The sequence below is a fragment of the Amblyomma mixtum genome, chromosome 3, assembly GCF_055824585.1.
Source record: "Amblyomma mixtum isolate Tamu chromosome 3, ASM5582458v1, whole genome shotgun sequence".
Lineage (NCBI taxonomy): Eukaryota > Metazoa > Arthropoda > Arachnida > Ixodida > Ixodidae > Amblyomma > Amblyomma mixtum.
The window spans coordinates 306,988,438-307,003,256 of NC_143014.1; the positions used below are offsets into that span (position 1 = coordinate 306,988,438).

Genomic DNA, 14,819 nt, shown 5'->3' on the forward strand with positions numbered 1-14,819 from the left:
TATTGAAAAACGTTCCGAAGTCTTTTTGTTTTGTTTTTTTTCGACTTTCATCGGCACTGTCATTTGCACGTGATTGTGGGCGTCGGTGGTGTGCTGCAGAAGCTACTTCTCTCATGTTGGACAGCAGGTGAGACACATTTCTTACAGAAATTATGCTTGAGAACACTGACATAAATAGTCAGCACAAGCAACTGTTGCGTTTTTACATCGCAGTGAGCTTTTAACATAGGGCGTAAGACGCGCAGTGGCCGTCTGGGTGGTTTGTTTACAAATGTAGGGGAGTGGTATGAGTGCGGCATGGGGGTCCAGAGCACGAATGACTACAGCATAGAATCATTGCGCGGTGCAGTTTTAGGCCAAATTGCTGTGCAGTCTTGAAACTTTTTACTGTGACTAATGCGAATATATTGTTTTGCTCGCAGTGAAGCGCATTGCACATTGTACCATATTTCCGTATACGTACTTGCGCAGGAGCGGCGTGGCGCGTATTTCAAATCCTGAAAGGGCTCGTATTTGTACGTTTCGGGTACTTGTTAACTGCGCCTGCGTTCAACTCCTATTTAGACTCAAAATGTACTGCATGTATTTGTGTGGCAGCGATAGAGTTGTGGCGCGATTTGCTTTTACAATGACAACAATTTTTAGCATAGTTGTGGCACTTGCTGTGGACTTGCCTGGCTGCAGCTTCTGTGAGACGACGCTTCCTAAAGAAGGTAGGCCTGCGATGGGACGTTGCAGGCGACTATTGCAAGTGGACTCATGATAATCGCTTTAGCATGAACTTTTGGCACTTTTTAAGCGAGGCTTGTTTACAGTCCTTATAACTTTCTTTCCCTTTTACATTATGCCTAATGGCAAACACCTCGAATAAAAAAAAAAGTTGTGACTTGCTATGTTTTTTTGATTATTCATAATAACACATGCATGCATTAACATCCTTCAGAACATGCTGCCATGCCATCTGGCTGCACTTCCTACACCAGCTACTGCTCTGTGTCGTGGTGCCAGAACAACGGCAGAACGCACAAGAAGCCAGGGACTAGTTTGTTCTGTATACCACAAGAGAGCAGGTGCGTTGAGCTTTCTTATATTTTGGATTTCTTTATGCTTACTGTTCGGGCAGTAAGGGTGAAAACAAAAATCTTTTATTCACATTTGTAGCGCTAGCTTCATAATAGGAAGGCTTGGGCAAAACTGCTTCTTGATTTGAGTTTAAAATATTGTATTGTAAATTATTACTACTACGGGTTAGTAAATATTGAAGCCATTATTTCGGAATGACTGCAGTGGTGGAGCAACTAAACATTTTTTTTTATTTTAGATAAGCCTTAAAAAAAAGCTGCAGAAAAGAATATGTAAGCAGGGCTCTCAACAATATTGGCTTTGTCTGATACGTATTATTTCAATCGGCGTAGTCAAGACCCCCTCAAGAAAGCAAAGTTATGCTTTTTGGTCAGTGCCTGTGATAAGCTTACTGCGGACCCCACAATTTTTTATTCCTTAAAGTGTGGCTATATTAACTGCCTCTGGTACAAACATCTTGTGGTACCAAGTGTAAGAATATTATTCAAGCAATTACGCTTACGCTAGGTACAGTATTTGTCAAAGGTAACCAGGCTGCATGGTTTGCTTCTAGCTTGTATAGTGGAGCCCCTGTAGCTTTCATAAAGATCAAAAGGTGTTGGAATGTAAGAAGACCCCCAGTCCTTACCTTTAACGACCATTTCAGCTTCAGGGATGTTGTAAGAGCTCCAATGTATGAGCTAGAAGCAAACCATGCAGCCTAGTTATTTTTGACAAAGACTACACCATCGTCATTGCAGCATGACAGCATGGGTGCAGTAAACTGGAAGAGACGACCTTCTGAGAAAGCCGGCCAGCCTATTGTATGCCACATACAGGGTTTGCAGTGACCATTTCACTGCAAAAGATTTCATGGACCCTGGCCACACGAAGCTCACAAAGCTGGCCGTGCCTAGTGTATACCGTGACTACCTGTCCTTTGTCTTCTCTGTTAATACTTTCAGATTTGCCTATATTAAGGAACGGGATGGTATTTCTATCTAACCTTTCTGTACCATGCTAGCCTCGGTTTGTATGCAGCCTTTATATGCTCAATCTTTATATTACCCTGGAATAAACAGTTTCCTCGACACTACATCTGTTTATTAAATACTGCATGCTGAATTACCACTTGCTCCGAACAGTAGACAAGCCCGCCAAACAGAAAGAGCCCTTGTTGATTTATGAATCCAAAGCCTTTTGTATAGTTCTGTTGTCTGTACAACTTAGTCAAATAATTTCGGTACGACGCATTTCGCACAAGGTATTAAGTGAGACATTCTGTCCGGCCACAGCCAAATGTGAGTAATGCGCAAGCAATTAGAAATTTGCGCCAATGAAACCGAAACAACAAGTGTGGGCCAGCTGCTTCATCTAGCGGCTTGGCTTCACTAGTGGCTAGGTTCCTTGAAATCGTTTTGAGCAACATGGAAGAAATTCGTGCCAGTGAAAACAAAACAGGAAGTCTGGGCGTGTTCCTCTCACCAACCGCTAGGAGCGCTACAATCGACTGTGCTGCTGGGGTCTTTGGGAGTGTCCTCTCTTATTCGTTCTTTCTCTATATTCTTAGCCTGCGGCTCGCTCTCTTGCTTTCATGCTCGCTCTGCTCTCTGAAGCTGCCAACCCGATATTGCCTTGCTCAGGGGGGTGGTTACCTGCGAACGTCTTGAGTTTGCAGCGCGCTATCTGCTAGAGGCTCGCACACGCCCACAGTTATGTGTTCTGAACAACAGCAATGTTATTTGGGAATGACGACGATGATGCTGATTTTACTGTGCAACCTGGCAGGTGCGTCGTTTGGAACGAAATAACTTTGTTCTTGGATAGGTGGCATTGATTTAGTGGAATTCAGCTACTGCTTATCGGAAGAAGTGATACTTTTCGTCATCGTGATCTCCCGACAAAGTGTAAGGTATTTATTCGTCTATTTTTTCTTCCAGCTCGAAGCCGCAAAGGCCGGCAACAGTTCAATGACATACACGCTTCCGAAGCAACCGTCAGTTGGTTAAGCCTCTGGTGAGTCGTGTCTACCTTGTATATAACTGCAGAGTCATGGCGACGTCATTGGACTTACCTTGTTTTTCTTGCAGATAAACAGTCTTCTTCGGGTACCTTATCGCTAATACACGCTGCTGCTGTTCAAGCATTTAAGTAATGAGTCATTAAACCTCTGAGTCACATTGGTTCGCTCCACTTCCAGGATTTAAGTGCATCGCTGTGGCACCTTGCCTTGAAAGTAATTAGAAATGCTGCCGAGATTTATGTGTGTGCCTCTAAACGTGCCCTGCGTGCGGATCGAGCCTGACAATTGTTTTCGAAAGCTTTTCTATCTGTGCTTGACGGTAATGCTCTCTGAATGCTGTCTTGTGCAGTAATACGGCATTCAGATACATTCGCGAGTCACTGCTGTTTTATTTCCATCTCGACTTATGACAGTATTCGCTTCTTATCTGCGGCACAAGCACTGTCATCTTTGTATGCAAAGTTCAACCCCTTGTAGATGGAATTAATCCTGAGCCCTCCGCTACGCCGGCTGTCCTCATGGCTCACGTGCAGATTTGTGACATTACACTCCACATACCAAAACCCCAGTGAAGTTCGCGGTGCTGTATTTTGTTTACCGCCTCCGGTCGCGTAGTGGAATGCCCATTACGTTCTTTCTCTTGGGCCCTCTGCACCACCGCACAGGATGGGTCAGCAACCCAGCGGGAGAAGAGGGGGCGCCGAATGGCGGGGGATTACGGGAGACGTCAAACTCCCCTCATGGACGGAGTCGTTAGGGCGCATCCTGGGTGCACGTGTTTACGGCGAGGCAAACCTGCGTCCCAGTGTGTGGCTTTGTGCCATGTCTGCAGCGGCATGCTTTGACCTATTGTCACGCTAGCTGCAGGCATGAGGAGCGATGATGGGCAACCGGATGATGGGCAACTTGGGCAACCGGACGTTGGGAAAGCGAGTGTTCGCGAAGCTCGCAGCAGGAAAGCATAATTCTCAAATCGTGATGGTGGAAAGTGTACATATGTGTATGGAGTCGCAATGAGCTACCTTTTTCCCCAATCATTGATTGGTTGTGTTTTCCTTTCCCCAATAAGTTATTGGGTGGATGTTTGTACAGTACCTGATTGGTTATTCTTCCCACCGAGGGCGGGGACACAGGTTTTAAAACTAGCTGCTTCGGCAGGACCGAGGGCTGGTTTCGTCACGTAGAAGTACGAGCCAGTCAAGTGTAAATATGTCTTCCCCTTGCTATGATCATTCTTTGTGTAACCTAAAAGAGGTAACCTCTGCAGTCAGGATATCAAGTGGCACAGTTCGACAGGATTTGCTATGTCTTTCTGCTCGAGGTATCTGACGGAGGGGCGGAAGATCAAGTCGGTGGACAAGCTGCAGAGCGGTACGTCCTAAAAGGAGGAACGTCAGCGTCATAGAGTGACGTTGGAAGCTTCGAAGACTGCTGGTCAATGTCAACGGGACGTAGGAGGCTCAAGTCAGCGAGGAGCTGAAGGAGCCAGGCGACCGACGTGTCGTGGAGGTGCCAAGTCCGTGAGCTGTGGAAGGAACCAGGCGTCCGCGTTGAGGTTCAAGAGAAGAACCAGGCGACCAGCGAGTCAAACGAGGCAGGAGGTTCAAGTCAGCGAGCTGCTGTGAGAGCTGGGGCTCAACTCATCCGCGTCGAGGAGCCCGCTGTCGTCACTCAGGGCGACGAGATCACCGCGCCAGAGGAGAGCAACTAGTGACAAGGTAGGAGACCTTTTTGCTTTCTCCGAATTCACCATGTCGGTGTAGTGTTTTCGTGCTATAAATGATAGCACAGAAAAGGGAGATGGCTGCCGTGCGGTACGATCGGGAGGGCATGATGCGCTGTTGGGAGAGTGAGCAGAAGGCAGAACAGCTGCTTGAAATTGAGAAGTTGAAACTTCTAATTGAGCGAGAAAAGATAAAGCTCACACAGATGCAGTTGAAAGTAGGACAGGGAACAAAAGCTGATAGCGAGGTGTTATTCGCTGCAGTTCAATGTTTTCACTGCATGAAATTTGGGCATCTAATGATTGACTGTCCGAAATCGAAGCGAGAACAGCATGTTCCCGTATTGAGAATGACCTGTGCGCCAGTGGCTATAGGTGTGAAAGCTGCAGCGGTTAGGCAGCAGGGCCCAACTATGTGTGCCGTGCCAGGAGAGATGGCTGAGGGCATAGGGGCGTTAGTCACGCCTGTGAAGCACTGCCTGTCAGAGCAGACCCAAGAGGCACATGAGTGCATTGTTGTTTGTGAACAGGAGTTCAGCATTGTGCCAGGGCAGGTTGGTGTTAACTCTGAGGCAGCAGTAATGCTCGACGAAGCGACAGAGCAGGCGCCAATAGCGCGAACACCCTTCGCAGGCAAGTGTAAGCTAGCTCTCAAATATGAGGTGGGTAGCCAGCCGGAGCTGACACCCTGCGCACTGACAGCTCATGTAGCGGAAGGTGTAGAGAAGTTGATAGCACCTGAAACGCTCTCACTGCTAGAGCAACCAGAAAGAGAGCGGCTACATGAAGAAGACGAGGAAGCTGATTTTGAAGAGAATTTCAAAATTGCCCACGAACCTGTTCGAGACAAACCCGAGACGCCGGTAGAGCTTCAGGCAGATCCGGAAGCTGCAAAAGTTTTTCCAGCAGATTGTCAGCTAATTGAGATCGCTGCAATAGGTTGCGCGGCAGGTAGGGAACCGGGAAATTCAGATAATGCGTCTGTCCTTGTGGGTATTGGCGTGGAGGAGACACAGTATGTTTCATTGCCAGAAGTGCGTAAGCAAGCTGGTGAAGACAGTTGTGAGAAAAGAAGGCGTCACAGCACGATTTTCTTTGAACGAAACGTCGGTGGGCACATGAATCTCAATGCAAAACTGCATGTGAAGTAGCCGATGAGAGGCCTGAGCGTACTGTAAAATTCAAAGTGGAGAATGGAGACGCGAGGGCAGCAGCAATCTTCGTAGCCCGCGGGGAGCAGGTGAGCTCTATTGACCCGATGGCGGCGGCAGCCTTTGCAACCGGCGCTGTGCCGGATCATTCTGAATTCTGGTCCAATTTTGTGGACAAAGCTCAACAGAAACTTGATGTTCTGTTTCGAGATGTAGGCGGATAGAAGTAATTTCTGCCGGTTTGGGGCACCGATCTGACGTGAATTCTTGAATGTGCAGATTGGTTTCCGGCCTTGTGTGTACGGGTTGAACTATCCGCTGTGTGCGCACATGTGTGCGTGCTGGTGGACTGACTGGACAGCCGGCACACGTGTGCGTGTGTGTGGACTGACCGGACAGCCGACGTACGTGTGTGCGTGCGTATGTACTTTTGTTGTTGGACACCGTGGCTGAACTTTAATGTCCCACTGACAACAAGTGTCCGTGTGACATCCTTGGTTGGGAGGAGTGAAGTTCGCAGTGCTGTATTTTGTTTACTGCATCCGGTCGCGTAGTGGAATGCCCATTACGTTCTTTCTCTTGGGCCCTCTGCACAACCGCACAGAAGGGGTCAGCAACCCAGCGGGAGAAGAGGGGGCGCCAAATGGCGGGGGATTACGGGAGACGTCAAACTCCCCTCATGGACGGAGTCGTTAGGGCGCATCCTGGGTGCACGTGTTTACGGCGAGGCAAACCCGCGTCCCAGTGCGTGGCTTTGTGCCATGTCTGCAGCGGCGTGCTTTGACCTATTGTCACGCTAGCTGCAGGCATGAGGCGCGACGATGAGAAACAGATGGATTGAAGTGGCTTTCCTTGAACTTGGGGCAACCGGACGTTGGGAAAGTGAGTGTTCACGAAGCTCGCAGCAGGAGAGCGTAATTCTCAAATCGTGATGGTGGAAAGTGTACATATGTGTATGGAGTCGCGATGAGCTACCTTCTTTCCCCAATCATTGATTGCTTGTGTTTTCCTTTCCCCAATAAGTTATTGGGTGGATGTTTGTACAGTACCTGATTGGTTATTCTCCCCACCGAGGGCGGGGACATAGGTTTTAAAACTAGCTGCTTCGGCAGGACCGAGGGCTGGTTTTGTCACGTAGAAGTACGAGCCAGTCAAGTGTAAATATGTTTTCTCCTTGCTTGTATCTTCCTTTGTGCTTTTAATTGTTATAAAAAGTTAACCTCTCCAGAAGTGTCCTCTTGCAATGTGATTGAGCAATTCGAATCTGCAAGACGTCAAGAATCCTACAACAATCATCTTCAACAGCAATAGACCTTTCCACAAATTGCAGCGCCGCGCCATCCCCTAGCGGATCCGCGCAAAGCATGATGGGAGAAAGGAGCGGTCGCCGCCCGCGTCGTCTGCTGTCAAGCGTGTTGCTGTGTTGTGCCGCCGTGTTCAGCCGTTGTGCGTCTTCTCGTGCGCGTTGTAAATGTTGCAGCGCACTGCTGTGGTGGTTATCTCTTAGTCTTTCTGCAATTATGTGGGGATTTTTTTAGACATTCGACATGTCTGCAGATTAGAATCGCGGTGGCGGTCAAAGGTGCTGCGTGCCCGGCTGTAGTAACAACACGAGAAAGGACATCAACATTTCATACCACGTATTCCCCAAGGACAAGACGCTGAAGCTAGAATGGGTGCGCAGGATAAGTCGGCAAGGTTCGCAAGGGCGATTTACCCTGTGGAAGCCTTCGAAACACCACGAAATATGTGGTACGCATTTCATCACTAGCGGGCGCAAGGGATACATGGATCGTCTCTCCACGATCTTTCCACACCGAGTGTATGCGGAACGGACGCCTGCTGTGATTACGCAGAGCAATGGGCACATGCGAATCTCCAACTTCGACTGGTGACCGGGGCAGAGGGCGTCACGACTAAGTACGGCCAGGACGCCACAACCGGCAGCCTGAAGGCCGCCCGTAATGCTGCTGCTTAATTTTCGTTTTTTTTTTTTTTGGGGGGGGGGGGGGGGCTTTTATGAATAAAGTTATTCACCACCACCATGGGCACATGAGCGGCGAGGGCTCTGTGTATACATGCATTGGGAGAACGCCGGTCTGCGTCTGCTGGTGCTCGGCTGGTGATCCGTGGCCGCGGAACGCAACATCCGACTGTGTCACGCTTACTGTGTCAACCAACTGTGTCATGTTTAGCAAATAGCTCGTGTTCTTTCTAAGGGAGTGCTTGAAGATTATATATTACAGCAGTGAACATTTACCGCGTCAGCATGAAATTCACCCAGGAGTGCGCCGATGAGGACTACATCGCTGCGTACGAACAGTTAGTACTCGTTTTTATGACATAAAACGCAATCGGCGCTTTAGTTCTATTAATCAACCTGTTTTCTTTTTTACCGGCTGTAGCCGTGCTTGTTTACGCAGTGCGATAATGTGTGGGAAGCGATGGTACGATCGCACGCCTGAGAAACACTTAACAACCGCGGGCTGTTAACATCGCACAGGACCGGCGCTTCTCGTTTTTTGTACCGGCTTCCTCCGACGTGACCAGTACTTTATTTTAAACTACTTTATCCAGAAGTATGTTTGGCGACCGTTCGCTTTAACTGAAACGGCCTAACTTGTCATCCACAATCTAGCGACGGCGACGATCTGCTGCTGGCCGTAAAGCACGGCTCGGCAGTCTGGGTCACACCGGCGTTTCACGTTCATCATATGCGTGCCCAGCGATGTAAGCAATAATTAATTTCAGGTCACTATTGCCAAAACTACACTCGGTGACCATTTTCATTCGCTAAAGCTAGTGATTCGCTCATCACAACCGCCGCAATCACAGATCATATCCCACGGACCCGCTAGGCCTAGTCGTCGCGGAAGGGAAGGGAGTCGTCGTCGACTGAAATTAATTTGGCAAGCGCTTATCGCTGGTGACTGTTCAGGTGTGCACATGTGAAATATGGCCGTTCGTTTCGCTCATTTAGAAGCGCGAACATATTTGCACCGCCGCCTCATCACCGTGCTTTCGCTCAGCCACCGACAAGGCTGACCGTCCGCCGATCGGATTCGTCGGTGTCGTTGGCCTGAAAAACGTGTCCCACTGCAATCATATTATAGTAAACTAGATATTTCACTATAATCACATGCTGCTGTTGACCGTGATAGTGTCGTTGTCGGAGTAGTGTGACCACCGCCGTCGTCATCGTTGTACACTGAAAACCAGCTGAGGCTTTCGAATGCGCTTGGAAGGTTTCGTGTAGCACCGCGCGCGTCCGTCGAGTCCGAATGTCATTCCAGTTTTCGAATGTCATTCGACTCAGATGTCATTCGAATGTTCCCGTGTAGCACAGGTATAAGAAACAGCGATGGCGACGAGATGGCAGAGGAAGGCTTTCCGGTGATCAGGCGCAGTCGGAGAGACGGAACGAAAAGACGCGAGCGCGGCGCCGCGGCGCTCCGTTTTCCCAGAGTGCTTTGCGCGGCCGCTTGGTGGCGCGGCGGAATTTGTGGAAAGGTCTATTCCCCTCTATGAGATCTTAAGAGAAGATTTCAACTGGCGCAGCCGTAGAGGGGACATTTTTAACTACCACTGTTTTTTTTTGTTGTGAAGTTTTGTGTCGTGGGTTTTGTAGAAACTGTATAATTGGTTTAGAACAGAAGATTGCAAGGCAGACCACTGTAGCATGTGTTGAAACAATGCCCAAGCAGAACATCGTGTTCGAGAAATAGGTCTTTAATGTTGGTAGCTGCCAATGAGTAAATTACTCCCTTAGTATGGATCTTTAATGAATCACATGAATGCGTGCCATATATTGACAGCGCTCTAATAAATTTCATTTTGTGTTAATGCATGTTATGCAGAATCTATCAAGTGCCCCATCTCCCAAGCATTCAGTGCCATCTGTTACACATGATTGCGGTATTATGTGAAGTTTGACGATGCGAGGCTGCATGTGGGCTTTGAGAAAGCCATAGTAGGGGGCTCTGGATTAGTTTCGACCTCCTGGGGTTCTACCTGCACTGACATTGCTCAGCACACGGGCATGCTTGCATTTCACCTTGACCGAAACTTGGCTGCTGTCGCTGGGTTTTGACTCCAGGACCTAAGGCTCATAGCGATTCCTTCTGCCAATGTTAAAGCCATCTATTGTTCCCACAAGCAGAAATATGAACAAGCACTCGTGTTTACGTTTGTGCTTGAAACAAACGGTGGTTTTACCAATAAGGGAAGGTGTCATCCCTGAAGTGTCTGTTGTTGCCTATAACCATAATTAAAGGTACGGAAGCAAATGAAAGGCGATGCATGATGAAGGGTCCGAGGTTCTGGATGATAGTGTTTGAAGAATGTATACACGCAAAGAATTTGTGGTGTGGTACTAAACAGTGCAAAAATATTAACATCTAATGCTCATGCAGCCTTGGCCAAAATTTTTTGATGATCTAGGTATTCCAACTTGTTACCTTGCAGAAGTTGGAACATTTGTTGCATTTTTTCAGCGCTTATCGAACTACAATGTTGCGCATATATGCAACGAACCCCTTAGTTTCATGCAAGCACATCTGAAGAGTTTGAACTTTTTTGTGTGCTGTGCTTTATTATGAGCACAACTATCAACATTTGCTTGAATATGAAACTTGCCAATGTTAAGAGGAGGCACACGTGTACAAAGTATACATGCACGTGTCTTTATACTGTCAAGGACCTTGCTCATTAGTTTGTGTTAATTTTCTTTATTTTATGTGTGTGTGTGTGTGAGAAAGATCTCAACGGCAACACAGAATTGCTGCTGGGATTCTTCACAATGTACATTGCCGTTGCCATGTAGCACACGGTTATTTTTCACTCATTGGTGCAGTCTTTGTTCTGCTGTGGCTTTATGCTACACTTGGGGGCTTAAACTCTGAAGGTCAGAAGACCTTATGTTGTGACAATTTTTTTTTTTTCCTTTCAAAATGGGCCTGATCCTGTGCACATGCTGAATGTTTTCTGTCATCTTCCCCTCTCCATATAAACATAGGGTCATCAGCCACCTTGGGGAAGTTTCTGGTTTCAGCCCTGACATTTTGATAATTTTAGTGGGGGATTTTATGAATTCAATTTCCTAGCTTATCAGTGAGGCACCATTGCCGAGGCATTGTCGAGGGTCACTCAATGCTGCTGCTATTTTGCATAGGTCATTTTGTCCTAATGAAAAGCTGCAACTGGTCCTCGCCAGCAGTCTGTTCTTGTCAAGCTGCTGCAACTTCCAAGAAGCCCAAATGTAACAATGCTGTTCAACAAACTTCAAAACTGCTCGAGTGAAATCAATGAATCATTGATTACCAATGATATAGACCACAGTAGTGAGGGTTCTACTGTGGTAAGTGACAGACAACCACGCAAGTACACTTTTAAACAGCCGTAATTTTTCAGTCATGATACCATGTACGTCATGCACAATGAAGGGTACTATTGTTTACTTTCTTTTAGGTAGGAAAAATGATTGTAGCAGAGCAGACATCTGGGCTAGTTGGTGGGAATTCATGGCTGAAAAACAGCGCAAACTAAGACAGAGAACACAGAACAAGTGGGGAGACTCTACAAGCGCTGACTCGTAACTAAGGTTTATTAGAAAAACAGAACAAAATATATACAGTAACCACCCACGACTGCGCACGTCATAACCTCGGGGAAACAGATTACGTGCATGGCGTGAAAGAGGTATCTAAACAGGAGCGGCGCGTATGCACCCGGTTATTCAAGTATCTAAATTCCATATCTGACAAGGCCACTGAAGGTTCGCTGACGCACTGTTTGCCATTTTTTCGAATAAAGAATGCTTCCATCAGCTCCCGGGTCACCTTGTCTTGGTGGCGTAAAAGCACATTAGTTTTCGGGAAAAGGGGAGTGCATTTGCAAACCCGGCAGTGTGCGGGTAGGTTGTCTCCCGAGTCACTGCCGAGTCAGTTAAGGTAAATTAGTTCTGAGGACGTTCTGAGGGTGTTCAGTCAGTTCGGCCGTGGTCTGTTTTACTACGGAGGTTCCTGTTGGCAACGAGCTACGCTTTCTTGAAATCTCTTTGAGAGCTACTCCGGGACACCTCTGCTGGATGTATCGCCCGTGCACTGTCAAGCCACTCCTCGGTTATGAGTCGGGGCACTCAAAACTGATCAAGGATGGTATCGCTGTTTGTTGCCTTAAGGCTGCCACATCTAGGTCCTGCCACCCCCCTGTTGCGGAAAGTGTGTCAGAGCAAGTGGTACGATTGAAAAGTAGTGGTTTTCCCGGCCACGTCATCTCCCGGGCAGAGAAAAAGTTCTTAGGTGGGTTAAGACAGTGGCCAACGGAAGAGGCCATGTTGACTGTGAGCTCCGTAGACCGGCTGTCATTCCGTACGCTCGCAGGCTTTCCCATGGGTCAAAGAGCGTGGCAAAAAGGTACGATGTCAGGGTGGTGTTCTCGGCACCTAAGAAGCTCACTGCAATTTGCCCACAAGTGGACCAAAAACTGGCGGCTGGTATCCTTAAGAATATCAAGGCTTGTACAACAAAATGTGTCGCCTTTCATTCCTTGCAAACAGGGTGTTGTATATCGTTTGCCACTGTCTTGCGATAAAGAGTATATCGGGCAAACGGGTCGCTGTGTAAACGTAAGGCTTTTTGAGCACCGCAACTTACTCGGCAGTGACTCGCGAGACAACCTACCTGCACACTGCCAAGTTTGCAAATGCACTCCCCTTTTCCTGGAAACTAATGTGCTTTTTCGCCACCAAGACAAGGTGACCCAGGAGCTGATGGAAGCCTTCTTTATTCGAAAAAATGCCAAACGGTGCATCAACGAACCTTCAGTGGCCTTGTCAGATATGGAATTTAGATACTTGAATAACCGGGTGCACACGTGCGCCACTCCTGTTTAGATATCATGCACGTAATCTGTTTCCCCAAGGTTATGACGTACACAGTCGTGGGTGGTTAGTGTAAATATTTTGTTCTTTTTTCTAATAAACCTTAGTTGCGAGTCAGTACTTGTGTCTCCCCCCTTGTTCTGTGTTCTCTGTCTTAGTTTGCGCCGTTTTTCCACCAGGAAAAATATAAAGTTCTTGCAGTTAATGCAAATTCCATGTCCCAAACCATAGTTGAAGTACCAGCTTCCACAGATGCAGGAAGTATCAAACAAGGTGACTTGCTGCGAAAGTGAAGCCCCGAGCAAAACAACATAAATATTTGCCTAAGGCTGGAATATGCCTGCAACGGGAATTTTTTTCAAATGATCAGTTGATTGATGGATTTGGCTATTTGCTTTCAAATTGCTGCAGATGCCAAAGTATGTATGTACAGATTAATTGGTGTAAAACAAGAAGCATTTTAGGTTATTCATTGTTCCTCCTTATGTGTTGTGGACAAATTAAAGAAGTCAGCTGACAACCTGTGTTAATTGTTCACAATCACAATTCATGTTACTGATGTTTATAAACCGAAGTTTCCTTTCTGGTGGTTCCTGCGTACCTACCTACCTATCTACCTGGAGTATTCATGGCCTCTAGTTTTCCGCGATTCTGCGAAAAATCATGGATTTAAGCATTTTTGACGGGACTTTCTACTGGGAGCCAAATTCTCATTTTTTGATACAATTGTTGTTACAGACATCAGTAGGAATGACAGAACCATGGGAAAATAACTAATTTACCTTATTTTCCTAAATATAACATGAGAGGGAGTTTGAGGCTCAAGCGAAGTTTTAAAGATGATTGCAGTTATAACAAAATCCAAAACCCTTCAAGTCGACCATAGCTAAAAGAGGATCCGCTGCCGTTCAGGTTACTGCCAGGAAAAAGGTTGCAGTTTGCAAGCGTGCCTGGGCTTAGTTTAGGACCACCAGTCCTAGGTGTCAGGTGTACTTGGAAGCTGCTCGAGAGGTGTAATCTAGTGATGCAGACATTGCACAGTTTCTCTCTAAGAAAGACGAACAGGACGGAGACTTCGATGTCCTGCCTTTCTTGTCTGGAATGGAAGTGACCCCAACCCTTCTATTGAGCTCAAATATTTGTCTTTCACAATCAACTTTGTTGAAGCAGAGGGATCATTCATTAATTATAGAGATCTAGTATCACACAAGCTTCATTCTTTGAGTGGAAATAACAGGAAAGCATTACTTGATATCGGAGTTACACCAGCCACATTCAATTTTTGAAGAGGGACCTCTGCAGCATGTGAGGCATGTGCTTGGAAAATAAACTTGCATGTTTCTTTCATAACACTGCTTCCTGCGGAATTTCATGGAGTCTTAATTCTTCATCCGCAGAATTTAGGATTTTCCACCGCAAAAGGTTATGGTCCTTATTCATACTTGTGTTAGTTTAGCAAAACATTGCTTAATCAAGGTCTTGCCTCAGGCCACCGTGATGGCTCAGTGGTTACGGCGCTCGGCTCCTGACCAGAAAGACGCGGGTTCAATCCCGGCCGCGGCGGCCGAATTTCGATGGAGGCGAAATTCTGGAGGCCTTCACTACAGCATGCCTCATAGTGTGACTCGCTTTGGGATGTTAAACCCCTGTTAACTATAAAGCAAACCAAGGTCTTGCCTTGTAGTGGCCCCTTGAGCTCATTCATCGAAGTTTGGCAGTGTGACAAGGATTTCATAGAACCTCCTCGGCCTGCTTGTCATTTCCCACCTTTCTCTCTCTCTCTTCCAGTGAAGGAAAGAAGCCAAGCAACCTGGGAATTCTAGGCATTGCAGTGCTAGGAAACCATGAAAAACGAACTGTAAGTTGCAAAAGCTGTGAGATCCTGTGCTAACTGCAGTTGCAACGGTGCGCTGAAAGCAACTCTAGCTTAGAAAAGAAAAAAAATACCTCTTTCAGCTGTGTATTAGTGCTAGGTACAAC

At 47.0% G+C, this 14,819-nt stretch overlaps 1 long non-coding RNA gene across 5 annotated transcripts in view; it reads left to right on the forward strand.

The window, feature by feature from the left end:
* LOC149355515 (uncharacterized) overlaps positions 1 to 14,819 on the forward strand; it is a 24,179-nt gene continuing 9,360 nt past the window's right edge. For all 5 annotated transcript variants that reach the window (XR_016291532.1, XR_016291531.1, XR_016291534.1 and 2 more), the window contains exons 1-5: positions 1 to 127; positions 944 to 1,070; positions 3,003 to 3,078; positions 4,407 to 4,803; positions 14,628 to 14,697. This is a non-coding gene — a long non-coding RNA (uncharacterized LOC149355515). The remainder of the gene's footprint in view (positions 128 to 943; positions 1,071 to 3,002; positions 3,079 to 4,406; positions 4,804 to 14,627; positions 14,698 to 14,819) is intronic.